General features: G+C 44.1%; 1 protein-coding gene across 6 annotated transcripts in view; it reads right to left on the bottom strand.

Annotated features, from left to right (window-relative positions):
- The window catches only part of LOC101950251 (uncharacterized protein C11orf24 homolog), an 85313-nt gene that overhangs the window by 36731 nt on the left and 34095 nt on the right, over window positions 1-14487 (bottom strand). Inside the window, exon 2 of one of the 6 annotated variants that reach the window (XM_065591994.1) lies at window positions 12641-12776. The exons of the other annotated variants lie outside the window; for them this stretch is intronic. The gene's annotated coding sequence lies outside the window, so the exon portion shown is untranslated. The remainder of the gene's footprint in view (window positions 1-12640; window positions 12777-14487) is intronic. 6 annotated transcript variants of the gene reach the window in all.

Below are 14487 nucleotides of genomic sequence, written 5' to 3'. Positions count from 1 at the left end.
TCCTGAGCAGTGGGGGAGGGCAGAGTAGTCTACAAGATAGACACATCCCAGGTACAGGGATCTTTCTAGTGTCACTTGATGAACCTATGCCCTCCTCTCTCTCTCTCCTATATTTACCCAGCAGCAAAGCTGACAGAATGGAATTCACAGTTTCACAATCTTTGAATGTTTTACCCTCCTTAATGGGACTGGGCTGCATTTTATATGCTGCAGTCTATTCAGCTCATGGGGGTGGGAGGGAAAAATCTACCACAGTGAACTGCTCTATGGATTCCACCACCATACGGAAAGAACAGGGTAGCAAGAGGACTGTGGCTGCACCATGCTCTTAGAAGGGAAATACATCTAGTAGTTGCTGGGATCTGTGTCGGGAAGGCCTATATACTGTGATCACACCATCACTTACAGGACTGGCCCATGCAATCTTGGGAGGATTAACAAAAGGATTCTGTAGGGTACTCCTCAAATTCACATATAAACATTGATTATATAATACACACACACACACACACACAGTAGGCGTGTTATTTAAATATACCTGTATCTATTTGCATACCTCCTCCTGCTACGGTAGAGGGGATGCCAGATACTTGTGCTTGGGTCTGTACATATAAACTTTATTTGGACAATCGCACAAATAATTTGGGGTCTGAAGATGGGCAGTAATATGGTGGAATGCTATTTCCAGCTGTAACAGCTTTGAGCCCACCCAAGAATCTAGAGATCTCCAGACATGAGCTACATAGACTCAACAGCAAGATCTGGGGTGGAAGGGAGGGTGAGTGCAGGGAAGTGACCTTAAATAACCTGTGATCTTTATGAAAAGATTAGGGACAAGCTTTCAACCTAGCAAGTCTGTTAACATTTTCACACCTGTCTTTGCAACAACAAGGGCTGAAAACTTATTGAAAATGGAAATTCACCATGATTTGTGTCAAGATTTTAGCACTCCCCCGTTTTCCCCATGGATATTCTCTTTTCAGTCGTACTGAAAGATTTTGTTTTAAGAACACTGACACACACTTCAATCCCTCCCCTCCCCTCCAAATTAAACCAGAACTCCTACCCTCAGTAGACCCCAAAAGTGTCAGAAACACAATGACCTCTACTAAGGAGCTGGCCCTTGCTAATGATTTTATGCAGAAGGTGCTCAGATACGACAGTGATGTGCACAGTATAAAACCCCCTTCTATGGAATATTTCAGATAGACTCTCTTTCCCTTTCTCACCATATCAAACCAAAGTGTATTATGCAAAAGGATCTGGAACCCTTCCTCTGCTCCAGCCCCACTGTCTCACTTTAGGTTGCTGTACGGGCAGTAGATGAAGCAAAGCTATTGGTCTTCTGCAGGGAGCTGCATGAGGGCAGAGTTTGGCAGCCAGTGCAGAGCGTCAAGATGAAAATCGCCAAGCATCAGATTCATGACTATGTTAGTAAGACACACACAAGACCAATGAGGCAGGTCCAGCCTCAGTTTTGAGCTTGGAGTAGAGATGAGCAACAGCACAGATTCACTCTCTGGGACAACGACAATCCTTTGGGATTTCATTTTGGCATGGTCTACACAGGTAAAATGTATACAGACATAGCTATATCAACCAGACATGCAAAAAAGCCACACCCCCTAGCAACATAGCCATGCCAACAAAAAAAACAGAGTAGACACAGCTCTCCTGAGAGAAGAGTACTTAATTAATGTTATTGGGGAGGTGGCATTCCTCCACTGGCAGAAAAATTCCTGTTGGCGTACACTGCATCTACACTAGGGAGCTATGCCAGCCTAGCTATGCTGACACCTCAGTCCCTGGAAAAATCATGGAGCAGGTCCTCAAGGAATCAATTATGAAACACTTAGAGGAGAGGAAAGTGATCAGGAACAGTCAGCATGGATTCACCAAGGGGAAGTCGTGCCTAACCTAATTGCCTTCTATGATGAGATAACTGGCTCTGTGGATGAGGGGAAAGCAGTGGATGTGTTATTCCTTGACTTTAGCAAAGCTTTTGATACAGTCTCCCAAAGTATTCTTGCCAGCAAGTTAAAGAAGTATGGGCTGGATGGACTGTAAGGTGGATAGAAAGCTGGCTAGATCGTCTGGCTCAACGGGTAGTGATCAATGGCTCCATGTCTAGTTGGCAGCCGGTTTCAAGCAGAGTGCCCCAAGGGTCGGTCTTGGGGCCAGTTTTGTTTAATATCTTTATTAATGATCTGGAAGATGGTGTGGACTGCACTCTCAGCAAGTTTGCAGATGACACTAAACTAGGAGGCGTGGTAGATACACTGGAGGGTAGGGATCGGATACAGAGGGACCTAGACAAATTAGAGGATTGGGAAAAAAAAAAAAAAAAAAAAAAAAAAAAAAACACCTGATGAGGTTCAACAAGGACAAGTGCAGAGTCCTGCACTTAGGACGGAAGAATCCCATGCACGGCTACAGACTAGGGACCGAATGGCTAGGTAGCGGTTCTGCAGAAAAGGACCTAGGGGTCACAGTGGACGAGAAGCTGGATATGAGTCAACAGTGTGTTCTTGTTGCCAAGAAGGCTAACGGCATTTTGGGCTGTATAAGTAGGGGCATTGCCACTAGATCGAGGAACGTGAACGTTCCCCTTTATTTGACATTGGTGAGGCCTCATCTGGAGTACTGTGTCCAGTTTTGGGCCCCACACTACAAGAAGGATGTGGAAAAATTGGAAAGAGTCCAGCGGAGGGCAACAAAAATGATTAGGGGTCTGGAGCACATGACTTACGAGGAGAGGCTGAGGGAACTAGGATTGTTTAATCTCCAGAAGAGAAGAATGAGGGGGGATTTGATAGCAGCCTTCAACTACCTGAAGGGGGGGTTCCAAAGAGGATGGAGCTCGGCTGTTCTCAGTGTTGGCAGATGACAGAACGAGGAGCAATGGTCTCAAGTTGCAGTGGGGGAGGTCTAGGTTGGATATTAGGAAACACTATTTCACTAGGAGGGTGGTGAAGCACTGGAATGCATTACCTAGGGAGGTGGTGGAGTCTCCTTCCTTGGAGGTTTTTAAGGCCCGGCTTGACAAAGCCCTGGCTGGGATGATTTAGTTGGGAATTGGTCCTGCTTTGAGCAGGGGGTTGGACTAGATGACCTCCTGAGGTCCCTTCCAACCCTGATATTCTATGATTCTATGACACAGTCTATGCAAGGATAACAAAAACTCCACAGGAACAACAATTACAAGAATGAACCAACGGAAAACCTTACTGAAAGTAGTACCCATTATAAAGAAATGTCTGTCTTAAAACAGAGAACGGTGCTGTAATTTCTTCAGCTATGCCTACTCAGAGATGTCATGCTGTTTTGAAAAGGTCACCGTACATTTTGCCCTTCAGGGCCATAACAGCATGTTGCAGAGAAGCAGGAACATGACAGCTGGAATGGGTATAGCTGAAGTGAAACTAGGGATAATTAGAAAAAGAGGCATAGTTTGCATTAATGCATCCTGTGCGCTTCCAGCGTGGCAAACATCACCTACTGCCCCGCATCCAGGCTGCAGCTGTAATGTCTGCACACATGGAAATAGAAAAGGGCTAGGAAGGTTAAACGCAGCCAGGCAGTGATGAAATCCCACATATTCGGTAGCAACATTTCTACAACTGCTTTATGGGGAAAAGCCTAACATGCAGCTCGGAGAATCAAACAGAGTCCCATACATTGCAACACTTATTCACTATCAGAGAACAAACATACTGTGAGGTCTCTTCCCACCCTGTAGTTGACTACTGAAAACCAAAAGCCACCACCATAGTCCTTTTAGGATAGAATCATGTGAGGAAGATATTCAGCGGCTATGAAATCTCTTTGCCTCACAAAAGTCTTCCTTGAGAAAATAATTAAAAATCCCCAAGCAAGTTTGTCAAAGGAAACTCCAGAGAGATATTTTTTAGGAGACTGTTTGTCTTAGGTGATTGGTAACCTTCTTTCCCATTCTAGGTCACCAGCTCAAGCCTGGCCCAGCTTGAGAGAGACCAGAAGTCCTTGTAGGCCATCAAAAGCCACTGGACATGGAATACTGTAGTATTCCTACTCCAGATGCCAGTAGATGGCTTCACAATTTGTACTGTGCAAGATCTGTATCAGCAGTCACAGCGAAAGGCCAAGGAGTGAATGGGGATAGAAAGATAGTTCTCTGAGCCTTAAAGACAGGTGGAAAGCAAGGCACACTAGCAGGACAACAATGGAGGAAGCTTGCACTGCTGATACCAAAATTTTGTAGGTGCTCTTTAATAACTAGAGCAGTGGTTTTCAACCTGTGGTTGGCAGAGCATGCCTAAGATTTCCAATGGGGTCCACACCTCCATTTGAAATTTTTTAGGGGTCCGCAAATGAAAAGAAGATTGAAAACTACTGAACCAGAGGACTTCAATCTTCAGGGATGTCAACTGAGCAGTATTAAATTTATTTAAACAAAACCAGAGACCTATTGTACCCTTTTAAAAGCTCATCTCCCCTGGCTCCTGGGTAATAAGTTTCAGCCTTTCCAGCTCTCTCATCCAGAGTGCAAGTGGTTCCTTACGGTTATCTGGGGTTTATACTTGTATCCCAAGGTCAACACTATGCCCAGCACTGGCAAGTGGTCAGTCTGTGCTGGGAGCATAGTAGTTACATTTGAAAGAGGTGCTTTGTCCAGGAGTTGGCAAACCATGCAAAAATTGTTTTTCGATCTATGCATGACCAGAGAACCGCAACAAAATCATGAGATTATGTAAAAATAATGGATTTGGTGTTCTTTTTAATTTGCCTTCTGCTTTTTGAGGCTATAGGATGCACTGGGGCTACATTTTGAAGCTCTCCACACCCACAAGGACTAGAAACTATGGCTGTTGATTAATTGCAGTTAACTCACGCAATTAACTCAAAAAATTAATCGTAATTAATTGCACTGTTAAACAATAGAATAACAATTGAAATTTATTAAATATTTTTGGATGTTTTTCTACATTTTCAAATATATTGATTTATATTATAACGGAATACAAAGTGTACATGCTCACTATCATTTTTACAGTGCAAATAAACAAAAGAAACTGTATTAAAAAACAAAACAATGTAAAACTTTAGAGCCTACAAGTTCACTCAGTCCTACTTCTTGTTCAGCTAATCGCTAAGACAAAAAAGTCTGTTTACATTTACGGGGGACACTGCTGCCTGGTTCTTATTTACAACGTCACCTGAAAGTGAGAACAGGCATTCGCATGGCACTTTTGTAGCTGGTTTTGCAAAATATTTACGTGCCAGATACACTAAACATTCGTATGCCCCTTCATGCTTCAGCCACCATTCCAAAGGACATACTTCCATGCTGATGATGCTCGTTAAAAAAATAAGGCATTAATCAAATGTGTGACTGAACTCCGTGGGGGAGAATTGTATGTTCCCTGCTCTGTTTTACCTGTATTCTGCCATGTATTTCATGTTTTAGCAGTCTCGGATGATGACCCAGCACATGGTCATTTTAAGAACACACTCACACCAGATTTGACAAAAAACGCAAAGAAGGTACCAATGTGAGATTTCTAAAAATAGCTACAGCTGTTGACCCAAGGTTTAAGAATCTAAAGTGCCATCCAAAAATCTGAGAAGGACAAGTTGTGGAGCATGCTTTTAGAAGTCTTAAAAGAGCAACACTCTGATGAGAAAATTACAGAACCCAAATCACCAGAAAAGAAAATCAACCTTCTGCTGGTGGCATCTGACTCAGATGATGAAAATGAACATGTGTCGGTCCACACTGCTTTGAATCGTTATCGAGCAGAATCCATCATCAGCATGGACGTATGTCCTATGGAATGGTGACTGAAGCATGAGGGGACATATGAACCTTTAGCACATCTGGTACGTAAATATCTTGTGACGCTGGCTGCAACCATGCCATGTGAATGCCTGCTCTCACTTTCAGGTGACATTGTAAACAAGAAGTGGGTAGCATTATCTCCTGCAAACTGTAACCAAACTTGTTTGTCTGAGTGATTGGCTGAAGTAGGACTGAGTGGACTTGCAGGTACTAAAATTTTACATTATTTTGTTTTTGAGTGCAGTTATGTAACAAAAACCATCAACATTTGTAAGTTACACTTTCACAATAAAGAGATTGCAATATAGTACTTGTATGGGGGAACTGAAAAATATTATTTCTTTTGTTTTTTACAGTGCAAATATTTGTAATCAAAAATATAGTGAGCACTGTACACATTGTATTCTGTGTTGTAATTGAAATCAACGTATTTGAAAATGTAGAAAACATCCAAAAATATTAAATAAATGTATTCTATTTAATCACGTGATTAATTGCGATTAATTTTTTTAATTGCTTGAGAGCCCTACTAGAAACTTATTTTTTCTTTAAGAATGGAGCGGATATCATTACATATCCGCTTGACTCCAGGACCTGGGGCTTTAAGGAAAACAATAATTACCATGAGACTCATGACAAAATCATGAGAGTTGGCAACACTGCCAGCTCTATATTTAGAGTAGACCCTGGGAAAGGATGACTCAAAGTCCTACAAAATCTGACATCTGATCATTACTGTTCAAACTGAGTGCATTTCTTACCACAGGGGAAGACTGAATGTAGGTCAGCAGGCCTCACCTAATTATTCTTGTAGTCTTGCTAAAAATCTTTGCCTCTGGCTAGGACCTTCCGTCTTCTCATTTTCTTACGATTGTAGTAAAACCAAGCCTTTTAGAGAAGTATTCATTTGCAGTACATTGCAGTTTCACATAAATTCCAACAGTAAGTTTTATCAATCATCATTTTACCCTGCTGTTTTTATACATCTAGTCAATTACTGAAAACGTATTAACTGTTAAAGACACTTGGGTGTTGCAACAGGATTGTATTTTTCATGCATTTAAAATCTAATGCGAACTTGAAGCTGTGACAAAATTGGGGGTTCTCTCTGTGCCATTTCTGAATTGTGGATGATTTTATGAAATTTTATCAGGACATTATGTAACAGAAAGCCTATATGTGTGTGGCTCCACCCTGAATTAGCCAGTTTGTCTCAAGTCTCTGCCAGACCAGAGACAAAGAGGAGTGATCAGCATGCAATGATTGTCTATTGGAAGTAAAATACCTTGGGACAGTGGGTTTGCTTTAGTTGGGAGAAGATACTTTCTCCTCTTTCCTGAAGGGAGGTTTGGAAGTAATGGGATATTGCCAGGGCTTGGTGTACAGCAGTGGTTCTCAAACTAGGGCCGCCGCTTGTTCAGGAAAAGCCCCTCACGGGCCGGCTTGTTTACCTGCCATGTCTGCAGATTCAGCCAATCGCGGCTCCCACTGGCCGCGGTTCACCGCTCCAGGCCAATGGGGGCTGCAGGAAGAGCGGCCAGCATGTCCCTCGGCCCGCGCTGCATCCTGCAGCCCCCATTGGCCTGGAGCGGTGAACCGCGGCCAGTGGGAGCTGCGATTGGCCGAAACCTGCGGACGCGGCAGGTAAACAAGCTGGCCCAGCCCACCAGGGGCTTTCCCTGAACAAGTGGAGGCCCTAGTTTGAGAACCACTCGTCTACAGCAGTACGTACTTACTTCAGTATAATTATATCACACAGGAATGTGAAAAATCCACATTCTTGAGTATTGTTGTTATACTGAACTGATAATCCCCTGTGTAGACAGCACTACGTTAGCGGGAGAGCTTTTCCTCCCAACACAGCTACCACTGCTCACGGAAATGGAGTTAACCAACGGAAGAGCTCTCTCCGGTCAGCTCAGAGCATCTTCACCAGACGTGCTACACTGGCGCAGCTGCGCCAATGTAAATTTGTAGTGTAGACCTGGCTTTGGAGGAGGGGGAAAAAAGAAAAAAAAAAAAAAAAAAAAAAAGAAGTTGGTGACCCCAGCAGGAGTCTATAAAGAACTGAGGTGCAGGGGAGAGACTGGGAGTGAGAGCCATCTTGCACTAGAGGAAGATGAGGATAGGTAATGGGGTGAAAGACCCTGCCTGCCTAAACACAGATGATCTCCCAAGGGAAGGGTAAGCAAATGAGGGACATTGCATTTAGGGACATTTATTGTTTTGTGTGTGTGTAGCCCACCGAGCTAGTTAGTATGTCCAAATCTAACTTCCTCACCCTCATAATACTGGGGTATATTTATCCTATGGGTTAACAGTGTGATTTGCACTCTCCTGTGCTTCACACAATTAAATATAAAGAACATAACAGACTGTACAAAGTGTGTGGACTGCTTCACAACTGCCATGTGCCCCTGAGAGAATTAAACTAAACCAGAAGCTTCACACCCTCTCTGGGAGAAGGGTGGATTCAAGAACTGGGGAGTCTGAAGGGTCAGTGCTGCGCCCAGTGGGGCTAGAAGGTTGGACAGTTAATTCCAACACTCGTAGAAGATCTGAGCTCTGAGTGTGCCCGGAGGGACCTCAAGAGTGACTGGACTCCATTCAGGCTCCAGAAACTTAACACACCCTGGAGATCAAGAGCACAGGGCAGTCCTAGTGGATGACCAGGAACTGGTGTTTGCTAAGATCTGAGAGAGAAACTTCTAACAAAAATGCTAATGTAGGTAGAGTTTCTGCACTTTATGACACCTTTAGACACCCTCTGGCTCCTGGGCTGTTCCATGGGCCCAAATGGCCCTTCTCATAAATTACAGTACCTTGGGGCTTCTGTAATTTGCACCAGTCTCACTGAGCTACTCTAGAGCAGCCCAGTATCTCCACAGCAGTGTGCTATGGGTAGGGCCCTACCAAAATTCACAGCCATCAAATCTGGTCTCCCCCCATGAAATCTGGTCTTTTATGTGCTTTTACCCTATACTATAACAGATTTCATGGGTGAGGCCAGCGTTTCCCAAATTGGGGATCCTGACCCAAAAGGGAGTTGCATGGGGATTGCAAGGTAATTTTAGGGGGAGGTTGTGGTATTGCCACCCTTACTTTTGCGCTGCCTTTAGAGCTAGGCGGCCAGAGCGTGGCGGCTGCTGACTGAGGGTCCAGCTCTGCAGGCAGAAGCGCAGATATCAGGGCAGCAATACCACACCATGCCATCCTTACTTCTGTGCTGCTACTAGAGGCAGCTCTGCCTTCTGAACTGGGCTCCTGGCCAGCAGCCACCCAGTTCTAAAGGCAGCGCCGCCACCACCAGCACAGAAGTAAGGGTAGCAGTACTGCAACACCCCCCCTACAATAACCTTGCAACCCCCCCCCCCCCACAATTCCTCTTTGGGTCAGGATCCTTACAATTACAACACCATGAAATTTCAGATTTAAATAGCTGAAATCATGAAATTTACTATTTTTAAAATCCTATGATTGTGAAATTGACTAAAGTGAATCGTGAATTTGGTAGGGCCCTAAAGTGCTTCTCCAGCTCCAGCAGCAGCTGTTCTTCCTGCCCTCCCAGCGGTTAAGTTCCCTCTATGCTGCACAGCCACGCAGCTGCCTATTAAGCCCCATGCAGAGGCTCAGGGGCGCGATGGGGAGGGAAGGGACTCAGGGCCACAGCAGGGCGGGACACGTCTCCCCGCCAGCCCCAGCACAGACCTGCCACGGCCGGGGGAGAGGCGCTTCTCCCTCCCCCCCAGACCAGGTGCTGCTGCAGGGGAGACAGCTGGGGGGGAGGAGGGGGAAGGGAGTCTTCTCTCCCCAGCGTAGCCCCCAGGCAGCCTGCACCCCAAACCCCTCATTCCCAACCCCACCCCAGAACCCCCCCCCGCACCCCAACCCTCAGCCACTCATCCGTACGCCCCCCGGAGCCCTCACCCCCCCCCCACCCCAATCCTCTGCCCCAGCCCTGAGCCCCTCGGCCCTACCCCCACCACATGAATTTGGTTATGTGCACCAATATGGAGGTGATGTGTCACACATCACCTCTATATTGTTGTGCACAAAGTTCATTCTGCACATGTGTGGGAAAAACTAGAGGGAACAGTGCCCAGCGGGGTAACAGATTGTGGACAGTTACTCAGGTGACCCGACACTGTCAAGTCTCCTTTTCTACCGGACTTTCTGGTTGAAAACCAGACACCTGGCAACCTCTAGGCAGGCCCTGTATGCCCTTGGAATGGCAGATGGATTCTGTGTCCCTGCCTCCGGCCCACTGGCTCAGCTCCAGGGGGCTGTAGTAGTGTGGCAGACATGAAATGGTACACTGTATTTAGAGGGAAAATCTCACAGGCAGATTCACTAATAATAAATGAAAAGACCTTCACTGAAAAAATTAAGTTCTATATGAAACTGTGGAGGAACTAACTGAGGTATGTGTCATAGAAGGCATCACTTCTAGCTCTCGGTCAATTTATACTCAGCCACTTATAACAGCCTCCTCCTCAGTGCTAGGTATTTCTTGTAGGCTTCAGACAATTTACAGGAGCTCTGCACTTCAACTGTCTGCATTGCGTTATTAGGTAACTGCTGGGGCAGAGCACACAACAGAATAAGTGCCCTGCAGCAAGGATTAGATGTTCACACCATGTTATTTATTATGACAACCGACTGAAAGGGAATTAAACCTGGAATACTGCTCAACAAATCCTTTGGCACCAATAGGTTGGAATAGAAAGCTGTTCCTTCCCGCATCTTAACAACTGCAACATCAGACAATTTGTCACCAGTAAAACTGTTTGTAGCCCATTTGTCTAAGTCTTGGCTTTTTGTACATGCTGTATATTTGTATGCGCATTTCCCTCTTCTATTCACCTTCCTGGAGCCAAAAAATGGCTGAGCTACTCAACAACTGAGATGAGCCCCCATCCCTTTCCCATGCCCCAACAAGGCCTGTGCACCGCCTTCCTCCTCCCCTCCCTTCATCCCTGGGGCACACCTCCCCAAGGCAGTGATCTGAAGCACCAGATAGGCTGTATCTGGATCTCTGTACTCACTCTCTTGAATATCCCCTTCCACAGAATTGTGCAAGCTCCAAGCATTACTGCTTCCAGCTTCCATCTATCAAGCAACCAGCAGCTTTGGACACCATATGGTACTAGAGATCACCATCCTGATATTGCATGGGCATCCTCCTGCAACGCCAGACTATGCCCACCTAAATCTTAAAGGGGTAGCACCTTTCCCACCAATTTCAATCAAACTTGAAGCCTGACCTCAAACTCATCTGAGCTCGGGAGCCTAATTTGAGACAAATTACAATGAATTCCCTTTATATACACCATCCAAACAGTGGAAGATGTGAAGCAGCCAAGTGTACCAGATACAAGCAGCATGTGGTATTTTACAAAACCAATAAAGCAAACAGTTTGATTTTTCGTGTAAGTTGAAGATGCAGTTATTCCCCACATAGAAACAATGCTGTAATGAACATCAGCTACAGAGTTTAAAGTGTAAAAGTAGAAATTCTGGAGTTGACTGAATATTTCTCATTTAGAAACTTCTCTAATGAGAGATCTATACCTTAACTCTTAAAAATTAAAATCAAGCTATACACACTTAGCTCTTTTAAATTGTTGCTCAGTTAGTTGTTCTAATTCAGCCATGCATGGGCAAAGGTTTTCATGCAGATCGCTTACATTGCCTTAATTTCAAGGCTTACGCCTACCATGCAAATCGTAATTAAATTTAACAATGCTCAGTCAGAGCTGCTGCTGACCAGCCAATATAGAGGCTGCTCATGTGGTTTTAAACAGAAAATAATGCAAAGGTGCCACTGAATGTAGTTCCCTCCATATTTGCATAGCGAAGGTAATGGTGTGTATATTTACATAAGTTTCAAGTGTGTCATGTGCACCTATTTCTGTGCCTAGTTGCCTGCACAGTACATGTGCATTCCTCTGCCAAGCTTCCACAAGCGCGCACACCACACACACACACACACACACAGTGTTGCAAACACTGCCCTCAATAACGCTTTAGTGCTAGCTACACAGATGTACACATGGAACTGCTTTTCTGGGAGCTGTGCTCAGAGACTTCACTTTGGGATGCTTATCACATGCTAAACCGGGACCCAGCACCTAAAGGGACTTTTGGATGTATATTATGTTGGCTTCCTGCACAGATCCGTCCTGCGAAAATGCTGCTTGCCTCTCCTCTTTTGCTGTAAAAGAATGAGAAGCATGGTCTACTGCCAGTGGTCCTCAACCAGAGGTACATGTACCCCTGGGGTACACAGGAGTCTTTTAGGGGGTACATCAACTCATCTAGATATTTGCCTAGTTTTACAACAGGCTACATAAAACACATTAGCGAAGTCAGTACAAACTGAAATTTCACGCAGACAATGACTTGTTTATAGTGCCCTATATACTATACACTAAATGCAAGTAGAATACATCTCTACCCCGATATAACGCTGTCCTCGGGAGCCAAAAAAAACGTACCACGTTATAGGTGAAACCGCGCTATATCGAACTTGCTTTGATCCACTGGAGTGCGCAGCCCTGCTTCCCCGGAGCACTGCTTTACTGCATTATATCCGAATTTGTGTTATAGCGGGTCGTGTTATATCAGGGTAAAGGTGTATTTATATTCCAAATTATTTATTTTATAAATATATGGTAAAAATAAGTAAGCAATCTTTCAGTAACAGTGCGCTGTGACACTTTTGTCTTTTTATGTCTGATTTTGTAAGCAAGTCATTTTAAAGTGAGGTGAAACTTGGGGGCACACAAGAGAAAAATCAGACTCCTGACAGGGGGTACGTACAGTAGTCTGGAAAGGTTGAGAACCACAGGGCTAAGGCACTGACGTGGGAGACCAGGGTTCAATTCACAGCTCCACCACAGACTTCCTGGGTGACCGGGGGCAAGTCACTTAGTCTCTCTGTGGCTCAGGTCCCCATCTGTAAAACAGGGATAGTAGCACTCACTGGGGTGTTGTGTGGACAAATACATTGAAGATCATGAGGTGCTCAGGTACTACAGTGGTGGGGATTATGCAATTAAGACTGAAAGGCACAAAGGTTACTGCCAAGAAGCAGCTAGATTTCCAAAATTCTTACTTCAAATCACTACAACAGATTTATTTTAATGTACCATTTATTGCTCGTCTATGTAGGTACTTATACTCCATTCAGCAGTGAAGTGTCTGAGTGCCTACTGTAATACAATAGGCAGCTTCACCCTATGAGCCCACAAGTCCCTGTGTAAGACCTCATACAAGGTGGACTGCAGCCTGGCTCTAATCTTAGCCTATGATCAGCAGCCTGGTTTCCATTCTAGATCCCTACACATGCCACTTCATCCTATGGAAACGACCGGTGAGCTACCACATTAAACTGCCTCAGTTGAATGCATATTGGGTCCTATAGCACAGCTGAAATATGCCTTGTCTCAGCCTGTAAGCACACTGCATGGCCATTCTTGGCCACAATATGTCCCTCTCCTTACCATTTGAGTTAGATTATGGCCAAACTCTCTACATGACACTGAACCTACACAATGTGTGTTTAAAATGGGTATAATAAAATAAAATACATCAGTTCCTGGTAAGAGTTTCTTTGGGTATACACTCAAAGTGCGATACTAGTTTGCATAAATATTGATCATCAACATGCATCCATTTCAAACATGGTATTTGAGTGCAAGACTTTCAGATTCTACTCTCCCACACCCCCAATGACAGATTTGTATATCAGCTCTTCCTGGGATTAGTGGTTTGTTTTTTTGTTAAGCGACCATCCTCTGCCTGGAGCCATTGTCAGAGTTTTTAAGAGGAACTAAAAAGCAAAAAACAACATTTGGTTTACCCTTTTCAATGTACAAAGATGATCTCAAACAATTAACAAGGGGGTGAAAGAGGTTCTTATTTGAAAAATCAAGAATATTAAATCCTCACTTTGTTGGAAGTCCCAGACAAGCTACTTGAAGCACTTTATTAGTGATGTCACATGAAGCTATGATCCAACGTGTCCACAAGCCTCAAAGAATCTTTTTGAGAGTCCCAGGACAGGTAGGAAAGTTAATTAACGGAGAGCTGAATGAACACCTTTAGTGAACACCTAGTAGGTTTCAAATTGCAGAGACCAGCTGTTTTCCAAGCATCTTCCAAAGTTAAACAATACATAAATATCTTGTAACCAAGTAGCTACTAGATTAAATAAAAAATGAATTTAATCAAAAAAGAAATGTTTTATCAACCAATTACATCTCACAGGAGAGAAAGTTTACAGAGAAAAAAATCAATTTCCAAAATACAGTCTTCATTAGGAATGGGCCCGTCTAGCCCTCACTGATGCAATAACACTAATGGCAGAAGCAATTCATTTCCTCTCCCAGTAATTGAAATTTCCTTAAGCAGAGGCTTCTGACATAAATTTTTCTAACAAATAAACCAGTCTTACAAGCAAAAGGTATGAAATTTAAAAAAAGTTACATCCACATTTTCTCATTTGTTTCCTTTCTAAAGTCCTTCTGTAACTATTGCTTCCGCATGGACACAGAATTCAAAATTGCATCAATCCCTATGAATCCCAACGATAGCAAAGGTCCGAATACAGAACCTCATACACCAGTTGACCAAACACCACCCACTGCAAATAAAAAGTCTAAAAT

Source organism: Chrysemys picta, chromosome 4 (assembly GCF_011386835.1).
Source record: "Chrysemys picta bellii isolate R12L10 chromosome 4, ASM1138683v2, whole genome shotgun sequence".
Taxonomy (NCBI): domain Eukaryota; kingdom Metazoa; phylum Chordata; order Testudines; family Emydidae; genus Chrysemys; species Chrysemys picta.
Note: the sequence above shows the minus strand (reverse complement) of the source record. Positions and strands in the feature narration are given on the sequence as shown.